Raw genomic sequence first — 7,854 nt, 5'->3', positions numbered from 1 at the left:
TCTCATCATTCCCAGGCCCTTGTGTGCTTGGGGATTCCAGGCAGGGTGGCTTCTTTCCCTGGTTCACTTTGTGAGTCTCAGGGAGGGGAAGTTTTAGTAAGGGGCTGGACCCAGGTTGGCAGGGAGGAAGCCTAGCCTCGGGGAACCACCATGGTGAAGACTGTGGAGAGGGGTGCCTGTGAGTCCCTCCCAGATATAGAGAGTACTATCCCATCATACACCATTCCTTGTCCTGGTCAGGGTAGGGGACGGTCTAGTCAGGTTGGCTTCTTCCCTTGGTCCACTTTGTGAGTCTCAGGGAGGGGACGCTTTTGTAAGGGACTGGCAAGAAGCCCGGCCTTGGGGAATCAATATGGGGAGGACACTAGGGGAGATTGGTGAAATCCCTCTCCCCACAGATATAAAAGGCACCACTCCTGCATTTGCAGGCCCTTGTGGGGTTGTGGAAGTGCTCCAGACAGGGTGGATTCTTCAGATGGTCTATGTTAGGAGGGGAGGTCCAGCAGGGGAAGAGGTCCAGCCTTGAGGAATTATCATGGGGAGGATGGTGAGGCCCTCCCCCAATGGATGTAGAGGGCACCAGCCCACCCTGAACCATCCCTTGTCAGGGAATGGGGCAGGAGGTAAGGGGCGCCTTGGTCCACTTTGGGAGTGTCAGGAGATACGTTTGTAAGGGTTTGGAGGAGGATTGTAGGAGAAGAGACCAGGCCTTGGAGAATCATCATTGGGAGAGGACAGTGAGCAAAGACAGAGTCTCTCACTTTAGGAGTCCCAGGAGGGGAGGCTGTTGTAAGGGACTAGGCTCTGGGTGGCATGGGAGGAGGCCTGCCTAGGGGAATGATCATGGAGGATGGTGAGCGAAGATGGAGAGCTCCTTCCTCCAGGTAGAGGTGTCACCAGCTCTGCCATGCTCTGTCCTTTGTCTCTAGGAGGCTCTAGAAGGTGGCTTCTTCCTGTGGTTCCTGTGGGGAGTCTGAGCAAGGGGGAACTTTTGTAAGGGGCTGGTCTCTGGGCCCTAGCTTGGGAAATCAATGGGAGGACATTGGGGGAGGACACTGAGGCCCTCCCCCCACAGATGTAGGGAGTGCCATCTTGCCATGTGTTGGCCCTTGCCCCCAGGAGGCTGCAGGCAGGTTTGGCTTCTTTCTGTGGTCCATATCAGGAGTCTGAGGAGGACTTTTGATGGGGTTGGACTCTGGTCCACAGAGGAACAGGCCTGGTCTTGGGGAATTATTATCTGGAGGATGGTGAATGAGGATGGGGAGCTCCTCCGCCACAGATATAAGTAACACCATCCCTGTTGTGCTCTGTTCCTTTTCCCTAGCGAGGCTCTTGGTACAGTGGCTTCTTCCTGCTGTCCACTTTGGGAGTCTGAGGGACGGGATGCTTTCTGTGAGGAGCTGGACTGGGTCAGCAAGAGAGGAGGCCTGGTCTTGTGGAATTAAGGAGAGGACATTGGGGGGAGTTCAGTTATCCCCTCACCTGGAGGATATAGGTGGCACAATCCATGCTATGTTCTAGCCCTTGTCCCAGCTTGTGTGTTTTGTGAGGGCCATGTTCGGAGTCTCAGGGCAGGAAGGCTTTTGTGGGGGTGTGGACTTGGGCTGCAGGGTAAGAGCCCCAGACTTGGGGAATCATCAAGGGGAGGATGGTGAGAGAGGACAGAGAACCTCTCCCCCCACAGATACAGTATATGTCAGCCCTGTCATGCCCTGGCCAATTGTCCTAGGGAAGCTCCAGGATGGTTTGTGGTTTGCCTTTTTCCTTAGTTCCATGTGGGCTATTTGAAGGAGGTGAAGCTTTCTGTGAGGGGAATAGATTGAGGATAGCAGAAAGGGGAGTCCTAGGTCTTGCCAGGCTTATAAGATTAAGATCTTGAGGGAAGAAGGGAGGCCTTCTTCAAGGAGTAAAGAGTGTTTCTTTACTCCTGCTCTCAGCTCTGGGAGCCCAGGTAAGGTTGGTAGGTTGTATTTCCTGACTTCCATCTTTGGAGACTGAGGGAGGGGAGGCATTTCTGAGCTGGCTTTACTCACATCATTGGAAGGAGGTGCACCAGACCCTGCCAGACATTAAGATAAGGACCCTAGTAACAGATGGAAGTACTTCCTGTCACAGACCTGGAGGGCCTCAGCTCCTGCCTTGCCCCTGCTGTTGAACCCCAGGCAGGGTTCCCAGATGTGGTGTGTCTAGGCTTCCATTTAGGAATGGGAGGGGGCTCTGTTCAAAGCAGGGGAAGGAGTTGCTCCAGGCCTTGCCAGGCAGTAATATGAGAAGTGAGTGGAGGAGTGAGGGAACTTCCCACCACAGATATGAATGCCCTCAGTACCCTGTTCCCCTCCCGTCTGTGTGCTATCTCCCCCACCATGCCCCTGCTATCAGACTCATGAACCCCAGGCAGTGTTTCCAGATGTGGTATATCCAGACTTTGATTTTAGAGTCAGAGGAGCAGCTTTTTTGGGGGGAGCAGAAGATATTTTTTGGCTCCAGAGTAGAGGGAGATGTCCCAGGCTTGTCAGGCTTCAAGATGGAGAGGACTCTGAGAAAAGAATGAGGGAACCTCCCAATTCGGATAGTGGGAGTTCCAAAGACCTACCTCTAATGTTAACCTAGAGAAGGCTCAGGCACAGGAGCCTTTGTTCATTTCTCTTATTTTCTATTCTGGTATGTCAAGGAGATGGAGGTCTTAGGCTGAGTAAGGCACCCTTGTGTGAGCAGAATGGAGGCAGTGTGTGCTCTTTCAAATATGGAACCTCCTACCACAGACAGAAAAGGCTCCACAAAAACTCCACCATGACTTCAATGTTAACCTTTGGGGGATATGGGCAATGGTGGCCAGGTGTTGTGCTTTTTTCACTTCCTCTAGGAGCTGATGGGCTTTGTCTCATGGAAGTGAGACTTTGGTTTCAAGGAGCAATATAAATAACTCGAGGGAGGACAGAGGGTACAGTCCTCCCCCTCCCCCATAGAACAGATGGCATCTAGACTCTGCTGCGGTCCCTGGGAGATCCTGAGCAGAAGTACAAGATGTGGCCTCTCTTGATGTTTGTCTGGAGGTTCTCAAGGAGATAAGTAAATTTATCTGAGACAGCAAGGGCAACTTGGCAGAGGGAGTCCCACGTCCTATCAGTGTCATTCTAAGGACTGAGGTACCCTTTACATCTGAAAAATGGAACCAAGATTTTCTTTACCCTGGCTGTCAACACAGGAGAACAGGAGTATGGTGATTAGATGTGACACTCTTTCAATTTTATCTAGGGAATGGTCTCAGGGAAGTGAAAACTTTGGCCTCCTGGGTGTGGTCTGAATTTCAGTGGAAGGAGTAGTCTCTTGCCCTGCCTTGTAAAGATAAGGATTCTGAAGAGATTTAGGGGGTCTCCTGCACTTTATAGAGAAATCTTACAGAAACCTGCCCCTACTGTCAGTCCTGGGAGACCACATGGTAGGGTAGAAATATCACATTTGTGATACTTTCACTTTGGGAGTCTAAGGGATGTGAGACTTTTTATGATGGGTATACATGAGGTTTAACCTCTGGTGAGCAGCTCATCCTAAAAGACCCTAAAGGAAGACTGAAGGGACCTCCCTCCAGGTAGATACAGCCCCCAGCCCTCACTTAGTATAACTAAATCCTAGAGAGAAGAGGCCCCAGATCCATCTTGTCCCTGCTGTTATCCCTGGGAGACTATAGGCAAGGCTGGCCAGATGTAGCATTTCTTCAGTTTTGTCTGGGGAGGAGGGGGTCACAAGGAGGAGACAACCTTGATCTGAGAGGGAATATTAGATCGGCAGAGAGGAGCCCCTGGCTGTGCCCAGAGTCAAGTTAAGGACCCTTTGCGATGACTGAAGGTTCACCCCACCTTTGCTCCTGCCCTTCACTGGAAAAGAGGGATCCTAAGGAGTTTTCCTATTCTCAGCCCTGGGAAGAGGCAGGCTTGAGTGGCCAAATGTAAGGACCTCTTGTTTTTGCCACAAGCTGTCCCAGGACTCAAGGGACTGGAGTATTTCAGGATGGTGAAGTTTTGAATGGGTGGGGAGACTTCAGATCAGTGGAGGTTGGGACAAGCTTTGCTAACAGTAAAGATAAATACCATGAGGTAGGGTTAACTGTATCCTTCAACATAACAGACTCTGGGCAGGGATGACTGAATTTGATCACTTTTACTTTTGTCTGGAGTATGCCAGTGAGGTGAAAGAAAGCCTTGATCTTAGTGTGTGACATCAGCAAAGAGAAGACTCTGGGATCTATCAGAAGTAAAAAGGTAAGGTAAAGCCACTGAGGAAGAACTAATAACAACCCTGATAGAATGAGCCCCACTGAAATTCCACCTTGTCCCTGATGTAACCCTGGGAGGATCTGGGCAGGAATGGCCAGATGCGGTGTGTTCCCACTTCCTCCATGAGGTGAGTAGGGGCATCCTCAGGAGGTGAGATCTTGGTCTGAAGGGACAGTATCAGGTTGGAGTGGGGTGCTAGGCTGCCAAGAATAAAAATGAATACCATGAGAGATGATGAAGGGGAACCCCCACCAGAACTGATGGTACCTAACTCTGGGCAAGAATGGATAGATGTGATACCGCTTCATTTTTGTTTTGAGAATCTCAGGGAGGTGAGAGCCTTGGCCTGAGTGTGTGACAGCAGCCCACAGAAGGAGAAGATCCAGGCTTCATCGGGTGTCAAGGTAAGGATCCTGGTGAGTATCAAAATACCTCTCACCCTAGAAAGAAGAGACTCCATCGAGTCTTACTGCCTTCTATTCTCAGCCATTATAGGACCCAGGCAGGGTATGCAAGATGGTTCACTCTCACTTTGTCCATGGGTGGAGGATATGGCTCAGAGAGGTGAAGTTTTGTTCTGAAAGGACAATAGCAGGTAAACAGGGCTTGGCCCAGGCTCAACAAGGAGTAAATTTGTGTGTCATGAGGGAGGACTGAGGGAATCCCCACTGCAGACCAGATGAAGCCTTAGAAAGCCCAGGTAGGGCCGGTCAAATGTTGTGCCTCCTCACTTTTGTCTGTATTCCTAGGGAAGTGAAGACCCTGATCTGAGGAAGAGCATTCTGAAAAGGAGCCACATCAGTTCAGCAGAGGGAGGTGTCTCAGACTCTGACAGGATTTAAGGTAAGGATTGTGGGTCTGAGGGCACAACCCCCCTTTCTTGGACTGAAGACATACCGAGCACTACCTCGCTCATGCTGTCATTGCTTGGAGCCTCTGGAACACGTGGCCAAATGTGGTGCATTCTCACTTCTGCCTGGGTGGTTTAAAAGAATTGAGGGCTTGTTCTGAGGGGGCATACCAAGGCCAGCAGAGGGAGGAGTCCCAGACCCCTGACATGTCAGTGTAAGATATGACAGTACCTCTTACTTAGGAGAAGTGGGATCCCTACTAACTTTGGCCAGTCCTTATTGTCACTTTAGGGAGGCCCTGGACTGGTGCCGATGGAGATGGTGCTCCCTTACTTTCTCTTCTTGGTCTTGAGAATGTGAAATCTTATCCTGACAGTTTTGCCACAGTACGGCAGATGGATAGAATCCAGGCCTTTCTAGCCGAAAAGTAAGTCCAAAGGGGACTTTCCACCCAAGAATTGTGGGAATCTCAGAGTCTGGCCCCATCTATCAGCTCAGAGAGACTCAAGGCTGTACTTACAGTCTTCAGCTTGGAAAGGCCCCTTAATTCCTCTTACAGAAGTACCAGGAACTGGGGCTTAGGGCCTTGGTCTGATGCCTTCATATCACAGAACAGAAGACACTCTAGAAGTGTTAGAAGTCAAGGTGAGATATGTACTCTCAGTGTGCCCCAAGGGCACTATTTCCCCAGAATAGAGAGAAGTCCAGGTCACCTAACCCCATATAGCTTGCTATGGGTCCTTAGTCTGTGCCAATTGGCTGCATCTTAAGGAGCTTTCTCATGGTCTTCTGTAGGTTTGTAGAGGATTGGCCAACAAAAAAGACAGCAGACCTGTGAGAATCTGGAATATTACTTAAGGAGAAGACCTGTAAGTGGGCTTTTGTCAAAATCATGGTGGGTGAATTTTTCATCTGAGGCCAATTACACTGTCTCTGTCTGCCGGGCTTGTGGCATCCCATCACTCACATTCCTGCTCACATTCCTGCCAGCCACTTCCAGTAAGTCATCATGCAGCACTCTCAAAAATGTCCATGCCTCACCCTTGAGCAAGACTTCCAGGACCTAGCTAAGGAGGAAGATGGAAGAGGAGGAGAAGGAAGAGAATACCACCTCCATCTCATCTGCCTCTTTAAGGTTCAACCCTCCTTCTTCCTCTTCCTCCCACCCTTTCTCTGCTTCCTTATCCTATTTCTCTTCTCTGATTCTGATACCTCAGAGGAGGAGGAGGGAGCTGCTTCAGGTATGTTGACTGTTCCCCAGAGTCCTCAGAGCCCTTGCTCTTCCACTTTATGGAGGAATTTAGATGAAGAATCCAGCAGCAAAGAATCAGAGAGTTCAGGCTCCTTTCAGTCAACAGAAACCAATTCCTTGCCCAGATCCTCTAGATGAAAAGGTGACTGATTTGGTGCATACTCTGATTCTCAAGCATCAACTGAAAGAGCCCATCAAAAACTGGAAATGATCGAGGTTGTCACAGAAGAGTATGAGAATCAATTCTCTATGATCTTTGAGAAAGCTTCTACATGCTTGGAGGTGCTTTTTGGCATTGTTGTAAAGAAACAGGACAGCAACTCTTATGTCCTTGTCAACTCATTGGGCCTTACATATGGAAACATGCTGAGTGATGATGACCAGAGACTGCCCAGAAATGGCTTCCTGATAGTTATGCTGGGTGTGATATTCATAGAGGGGAACTGTGCCCCTGAAGAAAACATCTGGAAATTCCTGAAGATGATGAGCATGTATGCTGGGAAAGAGCACTTCGTCTATGGTGAGCCCAGGAAGCTCATCACCACAGATTTTGTGCAGCAAAATTACCTGGAGTACCGGCATGTGCCCTTCAGAGATCCTCCATGCTACGAGTTCCTGTGGGGTCCAAGAGCCCATGCTGAAACTACCAAGATGAAGGTTCTGGAATTTTTAGCCAAGGTCAAAAGGAGTGACCCAGTTTCCTTTTTAGACTAGTATGAGGAGGCTTTGAGAGATGAGGAAGAGAGTCCAGGCCACTAGTGGTTCGGAGAATAGTAGCACGTCTTTGTTCATTACCCAGCATTGCTCAGTACCTTCTACTGCCCCAAGTGAAGAATCTTTTCACTTTGCTTTGGAAGAGGACAGTTAAATTCTAAGCAGGGTAGGGTCAAGGTCAGACTGGTGAGAACATAGTGTATGACAACCGTGTGTTCCTGTTCTATGTGGTGACTTGGTGGTTTTATATTTTGCCTTTTGAATACTCTTTCAAATATTAATTCTTTTAATAGAAGATTTAATGTGTGACATTGATCACATATTTATTGCTATTTATCATATTTTGAGGAAATATATAGAGAAAATATTCAATGACAAATAGAGAAAATATTCAATGACGACTTTCTGGATTCCTTTAACCCTTTTACTATTCTGTAAAATTAAATGTGATGTGCCTGGATTTGGAATATTTTACCATTCAAAAAAATGGTAAAATGGTAGTAAATTTTAATGAATTAAAGCCTCTGCTTACTGATTCCTTTATTCACCAAACATTAATTAAATATTTTCCTTTTGGAAGACACTATATTATTGGGAGTACAAGGATACTAAGACACACCACTATCCATAGAATGGTACAGTCTAGGAATAGCTGTCCTATAAGGAATGTGGCGAGATGTCTGTTGTAAGGACTTTTGTAAATGTCACAATGTGTGTCAAGTATAATAACAATATGAAAAATTTAAAAAGTGAAAAGAAGGAA

The 7,854-nt window shown here is 48.2% G+C and overlaps 1 pseudogene; it reads left to right on the top strand.

Annotated features, from left to right (window-relative positions):
* Window positions 1-6,425: 6,425 nt before the first annotated feature.
* LOC141419925 (melanoma-associated antigen 10-like) lies at window positions 6,426-7,266 on the top strand (annotated as a pseudogene).
* The last annotated feature ends 588 nt before the right edge of the window (window positions 7,267-7,854 follow it).

This window comes from Castor canadensis, chromosome X, assembly GCF_047511655.1.
Source record: "Castor canadensis chromosome X, mCasCan1.hap1v2, whole genome shotgun sequence".
Classification (NCBI taxonomy): domain Eukaryota; kingdom Metazoa; phylum Chordata; class Mammalia; order Rodentia; family Castoridae; genus Castor; species Castor canadensis.
The sequence above is the reverse complement of the archived record's forward strand: the minus strand, read 5'-3'. Positions and strand labels throughout refer to the sequence as shown.